The 15975-nt window shown below is 41.5% G+C and overlaps 1 protein-coding gene and 1 long non-coding RNA gene across 7 annotated transcripts in view; one reads left to right on the top strand and one right to left on the bottom strand.

The window, feature by feature from the left end:
- LDLRAD4 (low density lipoprotein receptor class A domain containing 4) overlaps positions 1 to 15975 on the bottom strand; it is a 426914-nt gene that overhangs the window by 215927 nt on the left and 195012 nt on the right. The window lies entirely within an intron of this gene.
- LOC140906865 (uncharacterized) overlaps positions 5495 to 15975 on the top strand; it is a 37113-nt gene continuing 26632 nt past the window's right edge. The window contains exons 1-2 of the long non-coding RNA XR_012157268.1: positions 5495 to 5698; positions 11942 to 12070. This is a non-coding gene — a long non-coding RNA (uncharacterized lncRNA). The remainder of the gene's footprint in view (positions 5699 to 11941; positions 12071 to 15975) is intronic.

Raw genomic sequence — 15975 nt, 5'->3', positions numbered from 1 at the left:
CCTTACGCATGCGAAAGTTTTGCAGCCACTGGGAATCGTCCCAGACCTGCAACACTATGCGGTCCCACCAGTCTGTGCTTGTTTCCCGAGCCCAGAATCGGCATTCCACAGCATGAACCTGCTCCATTAGCACCATGATGCATGCATTGGCAGGGCCCATGCTTTCAGAGAAATCTGTGTCCATGTCCTGATCACTCACGTGACCACGCTGACGTCGCCTCCTCGCCTGGTATCGCTCTGCCAGGTTCTGGTGCTGCATATACTGCTGGATAATGCATGTGGTGTTTAATGTGCTCCTAATTGCCAAAATGAGCTGAGCGGCCTCCTTGCTTGCCTTGGTATGGCATCCGCACAGAAAAAAGGCGTGGAATGATTGTCTGCCATTGCTCTGACAGAGGGAGGGGCGACTGACGACACGGCTTACAGGGTTGGCTTCAGGGAGCTAAAATCAACAAAGGGGGTGGCTTTACATCAAGGAGTATTTCAGGCAGGACTTCACGGAGGGTTCCAATAAGAAATGGTGCACCTAAGTTATTGTTCTTATAGGAACAAGGAGGTTAGCCTGGCCTCTGATTGATACATGGCTAGATTTACCTCGCTACACCTTCCCTGTGAGTGACTAGAGTGGACCTAGAGGAATGAGTCCCCTAGACAGGGGAGGGGGGGGAAGCAAATGAGTACAAAACAAATCTGGTCTATATCTTGTTTTGATCCACTCCATCTATCTTTTACATCTTTGGCTGGCAGCAGACGGTGCAGAAGGACTGCATGCCATCCACATCTCATGGCTGCCCGGCAGAAGATGATGCATTACGACTGCTAGCCATCCACATCTCATGGCTGCCCGGCAGAAGATGGTACAGTACGACTGCTAGCAATCCGTATCGCCTGCCTGCTCACCATAAGACAGTTCAATAGGAATGACTGCAGGACTAAAGAGAATGACCTGGTCAAGTCCCTCCAAATTTAGTCCCTGCGCCCATGTCTGCACAGGTGCTCCCGGCCGACGGGGGCAGGAGCACCTCGGACATGACAATGACGGCTACCAGTCGTATTGCACCGTCTGCTGCCAGACGGCAATGGGTTGCTGCTACTATGTAGCAATGCCGTACCGCGTCTGCCAGCACCCAGGAGACATACGGTGACGGTTAGCTGAGCGGGCTCCATGCTTGCCGTGGTATGGCGTCTGCACAGGTAACTCAGGAAAAAAGGCGCGAAACGATTGTCTGCCCTTGCTTTCACGGAGGGAGGGAGGGAACGGGGGCCTGATGATATGTACCCAGAACCACCCGCGACAATGTTTTAGCCCCATCAGGCATTGGGATCTCAACCCAGAATAGCCACCCACAGTGCAACGCTCCAGAAGTCGACTCTAGCCTCGGTACTGTGGAAGCACTCCGCCGAGTTAATGCACTTAGAGCATTTTCTGTGGGGACACACACATTCGAATATATAAAACCGATTTCTAAAAAACCGACTTCTATAAATTCGACCTAATTCCGTAGTGTAGACATAACCTTAGGATGGAGAATAGTTAGGCAGCTTTCATGAGGGAGTGAATTGCAAACAACTGGGTTGAGTAGTCTCTTTTCATTTCTCCAAGCATTTGAATTGTGCAATGTGCCCTAATGTGACTAATACCAAGTTTCTCATTACATACAGTGCAGCTTTGAATGTGATTAGTTACAGATGTCTGTAGAATATATTCTTTAATCCATATGAGTAAAGATTTAAATGTTCGTCCAGTACAGACTTCACTGCAGTCTCTGTACTTTGAGAGTGATTTCTCTTTAAGAAGGCTACAATTATCTAACTAGTGCTTAATTTTGGCCATTGTGTTTGAGTACCACTTCACACAAATTAAAAGAAAAAAATACATTAAACAGACATGTACAATTCTGTCAGTGGCCTTCTGTTTACAGATGAGACAACCAAGCCTATAATCAAGTACGGTATTATATCAGTTCGTTGATTATTTAACTCTTTTTCAAAAATGAGTCACACTGTGTTCTTTCACTGACTTTGCCACTGACAGCCATCATTCCAGGAATGGGCTTGCTGGATTTTTTTTTTAAAGTGTTTAAGCCTTTTAGCAGATTTTCCCATACGGAAAATAGATTCTTTTCCCCCTCAGTTCCATTTGAGGACATGTGGTAAGGGAAAGGAAATAACAGCCTGCATATTTTAAATATTCTACTGCACTATCTATATCTTGAGATCCTTCCTAAAATACTCAGTGTTACTTGCCACTATTTAGATATATTAAATATTGAGATATCAAGCAACCATACCTTATTTTTAATGTTTAATATCCACTCCCAAAAATTCCTAAATGGCAGCTATGTACATACACCCATTTATATATATGTACATCATGCTCAGGACACCGAGAATTGCGAGCCACAGTGTTACCTGTCTCGTTGCCAAGAGTGAGAGCATTGCTGCTGCTAAGCTCTGTGTCTACTCTGCTATCTAAACCTTGTATTGCAGGTAACAATTAGTGAAGCTCAGGTCTTCAGAGATGTCTGTCCTCCTGCAGTGTCCAGACCCTCTCACAGAAATGATTAAATTTGCTGCCTCCAAAGAGAGAGAGAGTGCACAGCAACCTGGTAGGTTAGCTGAAGACTCACTTCACTTTAGTACACAGCACAGCGATGGTTTTGTAAGAAAAGAAGAATAAGTTTATTAGCAAAGAACAGAGATCAGTGATACTAAGTAAGAGAAAAAGAGAGAGGTTAGGGTACAAACAAAACTAACATGAAACACACTTTCTAGTGACTAAAACTTAGCAAGTTACAATCTTTGCCTAAGCAGTTTTCTTACTTACATCAAGTTACCAGCATCCTCAGCCCTCCAGATCCAGCTTTCACGAATTAACAGCAGGCTGTTGCGTATGTCCCCTAAGTAATGGATGCCAAAATGGTTTTTGCTTCTGTTTTTATTTTCCAAAACTCATTTTTTGTCCCCAGTCAGGAAGACCTCTGCTGTTCTTCCTTTCCTGTTGACTTTCCATCCCCCTGCTAATCTGTGTGTAAATGGGGCTTCCACTGTTTTGATTCCAACTTTCTTAAATTACATTGGAGACAGGTAGATAGCGACTGTCGGTCCTGTCTGGTCACAGACTTTAAAGCATAATATCAGTGGGTGTCCATAATTCCCCTCATGTAGTGTCAATACATACATTTCACAATGACATTAATCACTAGTATGTCACCAGCTTTCATAAAAGACCTTACTCAATACACCTTTATAGTACATAATGTTCAATTGCTTATTCTTTTGGGTTCAAACCCTGTTTTCACCCTGGGATGTCTGGATCCTAATTGTCAAAACACAGAATAGGGAGAGCTGGTAATGATTACGTTGACTAACACTTTCTACTACAAAAAGTTTTTTGCAACCTTTTCTTTGAGAACCTCTTCTGTTTGCAGCCAGCTTTTGAGGTTCTGCAGGGGAATGCCCAGAGGCTACAAAAATGCCTTTTCTTTGTCCCAGGAAATTCTGTTCAGCTTTTGCTGAAAAATAAACTGTTAAAAATCACCATTTCCTTTTTCTTGCTTGTGCCGTCAGGAAAATTTTGGCAACATTCCAAATTAACTAAAAACATACAAGCACTCTGAAGCTGGGAGGATTCTACCACCAAAGCAGCAGCAACAGCAGCACAAAATGTACTAAGACACATGGGAGCAGCCAGAGCAATTGTAACAAAGGGAGAAGGGGCTTTGCTGCCAAGACCCACAATATACAACCTTAACTCTACTCCCCTGTGTGTATACTGTCTGGCTGTGGTTCTGAACCAGGGGTACACATACCCCTGGGGGTACAGAGAGGTCATCCGGGGGTACATCAACTCATCTAGATATTTGCCTAGTCTTACAACTGGCTACATAAAAAGCACTAGCAAAGTCAGTACAAAAATTAAAATTTCATACGACTTGTTTATACTGCTCTATACACTGAAATGTAAGTATAATATTTATATTCCAACTGATTTATTTTATAATTATATGGTAAAAATGAGAAAGTACGCAATTTTTCAGTAACAGTGGGCTGTGACACTTTTGTATTTTTATGTCTGATTTTGTAAGCAAATAGTTTTTAAGTGAGATGAAACTTGAGGGTTTGCAAGACAAATCAGACTCCTGAAAGGGGGTATGGCAGTCTGGAAAGGTTGAGAGCCCCGACTGAATGGTACCATCCTTAATTACGTGATCACATACTATTTTTTCCACAGGATCCTCTCTCATTTAATGCCCATGATGCATGCACCGGGGCAGAACTAAGGATGCTTTGCAAACTGTAAATCTGGTGTTTTCTAACTTTTGACTGATTCACTTTGCAACCTAAATAACATTCTTTGAAAGTAGGCTCTTCAATGTAATTATTATATAATATTGGTTAAATGTCAACAGTGCACTTGGCACTGAAAAAGGCATAGAAGATACAGGCCCTACTCAAGCTGCTTATAGACTAAACAGATAATGCCACTCACACCAGAGATGACTATGTCTTCACTCATACAGATTTTTTGTATAAAAAATACCAGAGAAACAGCTGTGCTGATTTTAAGAAATGTTTTCAGTAGTGAACATGAAAACATGATTAATACGGAACTGGATTGTGTCATGTCTTACCCATGCACCACATACTTTGGGTGACTATTACGGCAGACCAAACAAAAAAGAGATATCTATGCCTAGTCAGTCGTAACAACTGTTTCCTTTTCTAGAATTATATTTAACATTGCAAGTTAATCAGCAGACATTCTGTGCAATTCATTGAAAGATTATTGTTGAACAAACATTGGCAACGAGCTCCACCTTGGACAAGACACAAATATAAATATCACTCACTGCCCTGATGAGTTCGCAGCCTAAATGCTAAATAATAATAGCTAATAATAATAATAGAAAAAAATACTGTAAGTGATAGCTGCAACAGAAAAACCAAAAACATATCATCCTCTGAAATGCAATAAATAAGCAAGACCATCAATATCTCAAAGTCAGTTAAATTGTAATTCAGTTGTAACTGATGTAGTTTGGAACATGTCAGACCAATTGATTATTTGTATCTTGTTTAGGAATCATGCTAATCTTCTGTATTTTTACCGAACCATTTTAATTAAACTGAGATCAGCTTCATATTCCAACTCTCTTATTTGCAGGAATCAAATACATAAGGAACCCAAAAATACCCATTATGGTGAAAAAGGTCAGTTCATAAAACAATAAAAAAGAACAAACAAAATATGTGTCATAGATTCATGGTGTGTTCCATAACATGTCTCAAACAAGAGCCATGCTGTTTAAAAAAATATGTTTAGACATTAAGAAATACCATAGGCATCTAAAAGACATCAGTGTTTGCTGTTGCTATTGTAACCCCTTGGGGTTTAGAGAGCATGGCCCCTTTAAATCTTTTTCCTAAGGGAGGAGGGGGAGCAGTGAGAGAAAGAGGGGAAACTCCAGGTGGAGCTGGAGGCAGGGAGAGAGAGAGAGAGAGAGAGAAGGGCCGCAGCCTGCTTCGCAAAGTGAAGCAGCAGAGAACCGGCCTGAAGCCTGGGAAGGACAGGGCGGCCAATTGGGGACACCCCAGGCCAGGAGCCAGGAGGAGCACTGTGCCAGGGAGGAATCGCCTGAGAAGGAGAGGCTGGAGCTGGACCGAGTATCACTGCTACCCAGAGCTGCATGGGGCTGTGAGTACTGGGGCTTATGACTCTGCACTGGGAATAAAGAGACTGTAGCTAGTTAAGTGGGGAGGTGGTCGCTCTGTGTGGCTTTGCAGAGAGCGGCAGAAGAGGGCACCGGAGGGGTCTGTTGGGGAAAATTCACTGGCACCAAAGACGACCAGGAGCACCCAAGACTCAGCACTGAACTGGAACTTTGCTCAGGCCTCCCGAACTGTGTGTGCAGACACACTATTCAGTGTCTGCTCTTTCAGACTGTGCTACCACTGGGCCCGTGGGATCTTGGTTTGGGTGCAACTCTGTTCTACTGCTCCCCCTATAATTTCCCCTTGTTGTTTTTCTCCTCTCATCCCTCTGTAAATAAATATCTCCCTTTGTTATATCCATTGTACTTTTCCTGTGGGTGGGTGTGTTCACTCTGGGGGGTTTGGAACAGGTGCCCCTAGGGTGGAAGGGATTTTTTCCTGATGCATTCCTGCGTGCGCCTTCTCTTGGCCAGAGCTGCCTGCAGAGCAGACTCCATCTTGGCCTGAGGACACTGAAGTTACACTATTATCTCCAGCAATGACTGAGTTGAGGGGAAGGGGTTGCACAAAGTCCTCAAAAATGGTATCCTGTTTAGAAGTTTCAGAGTAGCAGCCATGTAAGACTGTATCCGCAAAAAGCATACTTGTGGCACCTTAGAGACTAACAAATTTATTTGAGCATAAGGTTTCATGAGCATAAGGTTTCATGAGCTACAGCTCACTTCATCGGATTTATGCAGTGGAAAATACAGTGGGGAGACTTTATAAACACAGAGAACATGAAACCATGGGTGTTACCATACACACTGTAACAAGAGTGATCAGGTAAGGTGAGCTATTACCAGTGGCAGAGAAAAACAACAACAACCTTTTGTAGTGATAATCAAGGTGGGCCATTTCCAGCAGTTGACAAGAACGTCTGAGGAACAGCCGGGGTGGGGAGGAGGGGGGGGATAAACATGGGGAAATAGTTCTATTTTGTGTAATGACCCATCCACTCCCAGTCTTTATTCAAGCCTAATTTAATGGTGTCCAGTTTGCAAATTGATTTCAATTCAGCAGTCTCTCATTGGAGTCTGTTTTTGAAGTTTTTCTGTTGTAATATTGCGACTTGTAGGTCTGTAATCGAGTGACCAGAGAGATTGAAGTTTTCTCCGACTCGTTTTTGAATGTTATCATTTTTGACAACTGATTTGTGTCCATTTATTCTTTTATGTAGAGACTGTCCGGTTTGGCCAATGTACATGGTAGAGGGGCAATGCTGGCACATGATGGCATATATCACATTGGTAGATGTGCAGGTGAACGAGCCTCTGATAGTGTGGCTGATGTGATTAGGCCCTATGATGGTGTCCCCTGAATAGATATGTCGACAGAGTTGGCAACGGGCTTTGTTGCAAGGATAGGTTCCTGGATTAGCGTTTTTATTGTGTGGTGTGTGGTTGCTGGTGAGTATTTGCTTCAGGTTGGGGGGCTGTCTGTAAGCAAGGACTGGCCAGTCTCCCAAGATCTGTGAGAGTGATGGGTCGTCCTTCAGGATAGGTTGTAGATCTTTGATGATGCGCTGGAGAGGTTTAGTTGAGGGCTAAAGGTGATGGCTAGTGGCGTTCTGTTATTTTCTTTGTTGGGACTGTCCTGTAGTAGGTAACTTCTGGGTACAAATCAGACGTCAAGAATTATAACATTCAAAAACCAGTCGGAGAACACTTCAATCTCTCTGGTCACTTGATTACAGATCTAAAAGTCGCAATATTACAACAAAAAAACTTCAAAAACAGACTCCAACGAGAGAGTCCCAGTGTTTAGAAGTGAATACTTTAAAAATAAAAATAAAACAAGTGATTTAACATCCAGGATTCCTTCTCAAGAGACGTCATCAGTCAGAGGTCTAGAGTGTTTATAAAAAAGAACATTGTGAGTTATATTTGGGCTTCATTATAAATCAAGCTTTTACACTGAATGCAGGAGACTAAGGCTTTGTCTATACTGGAAACCGAAAGACAAAACTTTTGTTTGAAAGTTTGAAAAAAGTTCCTCCCCAAACGACAAAAGTAGCCTTGTTTGAGGTCAGTTTCTGGAATGGATCCAACTCCTCCAAGGACATGTGCAATCGTACCCATGAGCCACTGGAAATCCCCCACCTTCTTTCTCGGATCATGATTTAGGTCTCCTCAGATATGAAAATAAAATCACTCTAATTTATTATTTAATAAAATAGATTTCACAAGTAGGACTGTCATCTTCCAAATCTCTGAGCACACAATCCTTCCTCTCACACAGAGAAAAGAATGTTCATTTCTGCTCTACAGTACTTTGATCACTAGAAATACAGGCCCTGCACTCAAACACTGATTATTCCAGACCTTTCCTTTTGTCAAACTCTTCCACAGTGTTTCCTGTAGAAGATATTATATGAAGATCATGGATAGACCTGAGCCAGGTCTACACTAGGAGCACTTTCCCTGTATTGCTGTACAACATCGGCAAAGTGCTCCTATGTGAACACAGCTTCTACCAGCAAAACTGTGTTTTTGCCAGTATAGCCTATTCTGGCCTCACACCAAACAAATAAGTTATACTGGGAAAACTGCATTTGCCAGTGTAAGTGAGCCTATACGAAGGGCTTTTGTCAGCACAGCTATGTCAAGCAGGGATCACACCTCCTTCCACCCCAACCAACATAGCTATGCCACCAAAAGTTTGTAGTGTAGACTTGACTCAGTCAGGCACCTTTGACCTCAAAGTTCATGCACTCAATCAAGCCTGTGGGTTCTAAGTGCTAGATTTGTGAGGTGTGTCACACAATCTAACACACTTAAAATCTACATTTAAAAGTCTCATAGAAGTCTTTGCTTATCATGCATTAACTTTTAAACAGATCACACAACACAAATTACGCTAAAATATTTTTTACTGAGCCAGTTTTCCAAGATACAGCAACTGTTAAATTTTACTGGATTTTGAAAATCATTTCTGTTAAGGTCACATAAAAATGCATACTTAACTATATATACACAATATTTGGTTTCTGAAAATTCCCACACATCACTAGGAAACAAGCCATTGGTTCTGATGTGAAATCATATAATAATATTGGAATCAGTAATAACCTAATGAGATCAATATGCCTTGTTTGCAGTATGAAATGTAAACAAGGACTAGCTCAAACAGCAATTCTTTATACTCAGTTCTGGACAGTGTTCTTATTTAGAAGTGTGTGTGTTGTCTACATTAAATCATCCGTCACAACATACAAAATGAAAAGACATTGTGATGCATTAGATCCCCTTTTTGGGATGCCACCAGATGTACTGGGGTCCCACTGAGCCCACCTGTCCTACCAGCCTGGGTTTCCCTTACTCTGTGCTGCTGTGACAGGCTCTTACACCCCTTTCCAGCACACACACAGGCAGTGACACACCCAGCTCTAGAAGGGGAGGGATAGCTCAGTGGTTTGAGCATTGGCCTGCTAAACCCGGGGTTGTGAGTTCAATCCTTGAGGGGTCCATTTAGGGATCTGCGACAAAAATAAGGGATGGTACTTGGTTCTGCTGTGAAGGCAGGGGACTGGACTCGATAACCTTTCAGGGTCCCTTCCAGCTCTATGAGATAGGTATATCTCCATATTAAAAAAAAAAAAATCACAGAGTCTGCGATTAGCTCTCTGTGGGAGGGCTCAGCTAGGGGAATGCCCAGCTCTCCTGTGCACACAGCCTTTGGAATGTAAACCCAAAATTATATTATCTTGCGCTGTATAGAGATCTATATAGTGTAAGCTCATAAAAATCGCCCCCTCCCTCAGTGTGGAGGGAGATATGCACAGCTCTTTGTGCAATTCATAACGGGGGGGGGGCAGCAAACTGGGTTTTCGAGTAAACAAAAAATAAGTTTATTAACTACAAAAGGTAAATTTTAAGTGATTATAAGGGATAGCAAACAGAACAAAGCAGATTACTCAGCAAATAAAACAAAACACGCAAACTAAGCTCAATACACTAAAGAAACAGGTTACAGATAGAAATTTTTCATCCTAAATGTTGTTTTAAGCAAGTTGCAGAGCTTCTGGAGCTCAGAGTTTAAGTTATTTTTCTTTACAGGCTAGACCCCGTCTCAGCCTGGACTTAGCTCTTGCCTTTCCCCAGCTTAGTTCCTTTGTTTCTTCAGGTGCTTTTAGCAGTTTTTCTTCTTGGGCCTGGAGGCAATGGAGAAGAGCCATGATTGACTCACTTTCCAGACTTAAATAGGATTTACAAAAGGCAGAAATCCTTTGTTTCCAGTGGAAAATACCAGCAGTGTCCAAGGTGGTACTCCGTACCAGGTGCCATTATCACATGTCCTTTCAGTGTTAAAGCAACCATGAGAAAAGGTTTATTTGTTACATCCATAGGAAGGAACTCCAGGAAGACCAGAGACCAGCATCCTCAAAGACCCATTCCATTGTCTTTCCTAATGGACCATTCAGGCTGACTGCCTACTGTCTGGTGGGCATTCCCCAAGTATCCACACAGTTGTAATTGTTACATAGTTAATATTCCTAACTTCAGATACAGAACTCTCACATGCATACAAATGGATGATTACATTCAGCAAATCATAACCTTTCCAATGATATCTTAGATGACCCATCTTGCATAAAACATATCTTAGTTATGCCATATTCATGTTATAACAATATTTTTATGAAGAACATGGGGTGCAGCATCAGAGACATATTTCAAATCCACACAGGAAACACTCCTTTCATATTATACTGCACTATATTTTCCAACTTCATTTTATGCTCTGACATTGTGCATGCAGAATGAGCAAGTTGCAAGAGAGATCTGACTGAATTCTACAGGTCTACTATTTACTGGGAGGCAGATTTGCCATGTTGGTAGCTGGTGAATGCCATTCGTGCTCTTTGTAATTGTAGAGGGAAATATGAGAAAACCTCTCCCCAGAGTTTATACTAACCTATTGGTATGACCAGCTATTCTAACAAACAAAAGTTGATACCTGTAGTTTAGACATCAATAACTTCTCCCTCCTTTACAGATAAATATAATCCAACATATATTATATTTAAAAAAACTTCCTTGACGGCTAATGCATAACTTTTCATGGCAATGGCATTAAGAGGCTACAGTTTATTTCATGGCTGAGATGACACAACTGTGGATAATTAAAGTGCAAGAAGTAATCTTGCAAGTTGAGGATGCTCTCATAATGAATGCGCAAACATGAGAGAGAGAGAAATGGATAGCATAAGATCACCTTGCTAAAAACTGGTCAGAACTACAACGTAACCTTACCTTACCTTTCTGAAGAAAAGAACTCTGTGTATTCTACTCTGTCAAGTGTTATTAGACTAGGAGGGTTTTGTAGTAGCAGAGCAGGGTACTGGAGACTGGAATCAGGACACCACAGTTCTGATTCCTATTTGTGGTTCTGCCACCAACTTATATGACACTAGGTAAGTCAATTCGTTAACTGTGGCTCAGGAAGGCCACCTTCAAAATGAGGATACTCCCTACCAACCTACCTACCTGCCAGAGTTATGAAGTTCAACTAAGGTTTGTAAAACATGTAGATATCCTCAGATGAAAGGTGCTAATAGTAGTGCAAATTATTATAATGCCTTAAACTGTTAGAAGAACTAGGAGTCATACATCATTTACTATTATTTTATTTCAGAGTAGCAGCCATGTTAGTCTGTATCCGTAAAAAGAACAGGAGTACTTGTGGCACCTTGGAGACTAACAAATTTATTAGAGCATAAGCTTGTGTGGGCTACAGCCCACCTCATCGGATACATAGAATGGAACATATAGTAAGAAGATATATACATATACATATATATATATATACACACACACACATACAGAGAAGGTGGAAGTTGCCATACAAACTGTAAGAGGCTAATTAATTAAGATAAGCTATTATAAGCAGGAGAAAAAAACTTTTGTAGTGATTATCAAAAGTTTTTTTCTCCTGCTGATAGTAGCTCATCTTAATTAATTAGCTTCTTACAGTTTGTATGGCAACTTCCACCTTCTCTGTATGTATGTATATATATCTTCTTACTATATGTTCCACTCTATGTATCCGATGAAGTGGGCTGTAGCCCATGAAAGCTTATGCTCTAATAAATTTGTTAGTCTCTAAAGTGACACAAGTATTCCCATTATTTTATTATCTACAAGAATCCCTCCTTTGCCTGAATCCATTTCTGGTATCTGTACAGGCATCCTGGACGGAGACAAGCTACAAGGTCACTCCAGGCATTTCTATCAGAAGACAGCCTTTGAGGAGTCCTGTTTCAGTGGTTTCCGTTTCCAAGTTCCCTTCAGTCCAAAGATTCATCCACCTTAAAGTAAAACTAAACCTTTATTAAATCTCAGACTCATAATTGCTCTTGTCTTTACTTGTTCCAATTGTGTGCAAAATGTTCTATTTATGGTCTTCTATGAAAAAAAACAGTCATGTTAATCTGTACCAGAATTGCAATCTTGGCTGGGGGAGTTTTTTATTGATTATTTTAATTTCTTGAAACACATCTGGCACCTAGTGAAGAAACCAGGTGGAATGCTGTTCTACAAGAATAATCCACAACATTCTTTTTTCTTTCAGTTGCCTTACACAGTCAGGGCATGCCCCTATGCTCAACTGAAGTCATTGGCAAAGCTCCCACCGACTATAATCATGCAGGACCAATATCAGGGATGATTAGAAGTTCCTTATGCAAGTTTACAAGATTTTTCTCTCCCTAATGATAATTTCCCTAACTACTTCAATTTAATTCATGTATTCAGATAAAGAAATGTCCTTACTTGTGCATGAGGCAAGCTCACACTAGAAATTGTAAAAATGGATAGCTGTTATGCACCCTTCTCCATATTACTATGTGACATGCTAGAGCCAGTTGTCCATGTACCTGTTGCCTTCCCACTCCTGAGACTGTAGAACTATGCCGGTCCAGGACATATATAATATCCAAAGAACTCTGGGATCCTTCAGGATGAAAGAAACTACGTATGCTTTAAATATATTACTAACTTATAGCAAGAGTAGGAAAGAATTACTTGGTCATTACTGCTTCTACCTACGCAACACTTTCAAAAAAGATCTTCAGTGAAGAACAATAAAAAGTTATTAGCCAGTGATAGAATTCAGCTTCAGTAATCAAGATAGTATCTTTTGTTTATTATTCTATTCCACAATATGACAGTGAGGGATAAATTTGGGAGACTTACAAAAGAGCAGTGGGCAGTAGCTCTTGACTTAAACTGCCACTTATAAATGAACAGTCATTATATTTTATTTCCAATTCCATCATTAGCATCAAAAGGTCAAGGGCTCAAATCCACTTTTATTTGACATTTTGCCCTCAATTCTGAACATTCTGGTGATAATATTTCTCTTCACAACCAGTTTTCAGTAGGCCAGGTGAGACTGTATCTTTACACAGGAACTGTCCATTTCTGTGACTGCACACCAGTGCTATCCCGACTGATATTCCCAAAGCTCCAACTGAGCAATATGCACAGAAGGCTGATGGAAAGGATTTTCCTCTCCAAGAGTCCTACTAACTCGTGCAGATATATTTGCTGAGCGTTAAGTATCCAGGTGCCTCTCCTAGTTCCCCTATTCCAGGAAAATGAGCAGGATAATTAAGCATGTCTAGAATTTACTGAGCTGGCAGATTCAGTATACAAGGAGAACAACTTCCACATTAAGCAAAATCCTGATGCATGCTGTATCATCTGCAGTGGCAAGAAGGAAGACTGTCTTCTTCACGTCAGCTTGCTCTCTGTCCCATCTCCAGCTGACGTGAAGAAGACAGTCTCCTTTTCCTTCTTTTCTTATGTCACAAAGACATTCCTCTTGTAGCACCACTAATGTAAAACTTTAAACAAATATAATACTGCCGTTAGCCCCTGATATCTTATGAAAGTGAGTTTCTATATCTTTTTAACAGAAAAAGCCATGCAAACAACATTTTTCTGGGCTAAGACCAATCTAAGTAGTAAATCAGCCTATCAAAAGTCTATCGCCCACTCATCTGGGACAAGCAATTTTTTTGATGAGTCAGTAAAAGAATATTTTGGTAATTCTCAAGCACTATAGTAGAGGGAGGGTGAAGAATTTTTGTGCCTAGAGTAGTAAATTTTCATGGCAGTTTTGCAAGGCCAACAGGGAAATAAAACACATTATATACAAGTGTACTACAGAAACTATATTCACTCTGCTCAGCACACCCATGTAAAAAGTTTACATAAAATAAAAGCCGTGCAATTATTATTAACAATATTATTTGATAACATCATTGTGGATTATAATTTATTGGAGAGAGGCTGGAACTGAAATATGGAATCTAAATCCCCTTGAAATTTGCGGAAATTTTCAAACTGATCTAATTTTGCAGCTCAGACTCATCTCTAAAACTGACATTTCTAAATCTACTGCCGATGGATCTTTATGAAAACTGGGAAATTTAACATATGCTGTTCTTGCAACTCTAATTTCAGAGATTGTTTCCAGCCTGCTTAGATATTAATTCATTGTACCCCCATCCTCCCCATAAAAGATGTTACCATGGGAACAAGTATATTTTTTCATTATTAAACATGTCTTCTTAGGGGACTGTGGCAGGGGTGTATGTTCAATCAGTGGGTCTAGTGGTCAGGCCCTGCTGCTCCAGTATTTCTTTTAGTTTAGTGTGTTTGGGAACCCCTGAATGGGATTCAGCTGGGTCAGTTTCCTTGTTGGTAACCCCCTAGTCCTGCTGATGCCTGGGCTAGGTGTAGGGGAATCTGGTGTAGCGAGAGGTATTTTGTTCTCCTACCTGTGGGGTAATGTGACAAAGAAGGGGAGAAAAGACTCATAGCCAGACCTCCTTGGTAACAGCTTCTTCTCCTCCTGCCTCATGGTGGTGCTCCTTCTGGGAATGGCTTCTCTCCTCCCCCCTGCTGGAGCACTCTTTGTACTGCTCCTTTCCCCAGGAGCATGCTTGGCACTAGTGCCTGGGGTCCGAGCTTTCCTTTACTGCTCCAGCCTTTCTCTGCCTCAGCCTTAGTTTGGGGTTTGCAAACACCATCACAGGGACAAAGTGGCACAAGGGACTGAAAATGGGAGAGTCCTAGTCTGAACACGGACTTACTCACTTGTGAACAAAATACTTATATGTGACAGCTCTCTGGAGGTCTCAGTTCAGTTCCAGACAGAGTAACTTTACAAAATCATAGAGAAAGAGAGAGGGTATATGGTCTAACACTTCAAGCACAGGAATGGGAGTTAGGACTCCCCGACTCCCTTCCTATTTCTGCCATTAACCTGCTGCGTGGTCTCAGATAACTGTTTTTCCAGATTATCCATATGTAAAATAAGATGCAATATTACTGTCTGTACCTCAAAAGGTTAAGGCCTAACACAGACATGCAAAGCTCCTTGAGACTCTCTGACCTCAAGAGAAGTATATAAGTAATACTAATAAGTAATGACCATGATGACGGATTGAATAAAGCCTGTATTGAAGCATGGTTCAACGGTGAAACTCAAATATGTGTTTTTAGGATTTTGCCTACTAATAATAAATACATACCTCAAGTGTTCCATACTGCTGTCTAATGTTTTGGGAGCAGGTCAATAAATGTACAAATACGTTTTTGCTTCTGGCAGAGAGAATGAGACCCTCACTTTATTAAGTCTCCCAGACATAGGCCTGGCAGAATTCGATTTTTCTTCTAATTTTGACAATTGATGTCAATTTTTATTTTTAAGATTTTTTTTTATTTTTAACTTTTTATTTATAATTGCAGGAAATTAAAGAGTGGTTAGGGTTGGAGTTAGGAGTAGGGCAACGTGGACAGCGGGGCTTCAAGGGGCTCTCAGCACAGCTGAGGGGCCCAAGACACTGGGCTGCAAGATGTGTGGGATGCTGCGGTCCTGCCTCGGCAGAGCAGAGACCTCCGGCTAGGACTGCAAAGAAGAGACGAGCCCCCAGTCCCGGGGTGCTGCTGAACATTTACTGCCCAAGGACAGCTCCCACACTTCTGTCTGGTAACTGAGTGAGCGGGGCCATGACAGCGGGGCTTCAGAAGGCATCCTGCTCAGCTGTGGGGCCAGTGAGACCCGATTCTGCAGGCACAATGTGCGGGAAAGGCTATAGTTCTGGCAGGGCAGAGCAAAGACCTCTGACCAGGGCAACAAGGAAGCTGACAAGCTCTTAGTCCTGGGGAAAGCCACCCCACTGCCGAATGGCTACTGCCCAGGAACAAA

The sequence above is a fragment of the Lepidochelys kempii genome, chromosome 2 (assembly GCF_965140265.1).
Source record: "Lepidochelys kempii isolate rLepKem1 chromosome 2, rLepKem1.hap2, whole genome shotgun sequence".
NCBI lineage: Eukaryota > Metazoa > Chordata > Testudines > Cheloniidae > Lepidochelys > Lepidochelys kempii.
Note: the sequence above shows the minus strand (reverse complement) of the source record. Positions and strands in the feature narration are given on the sequence as shown.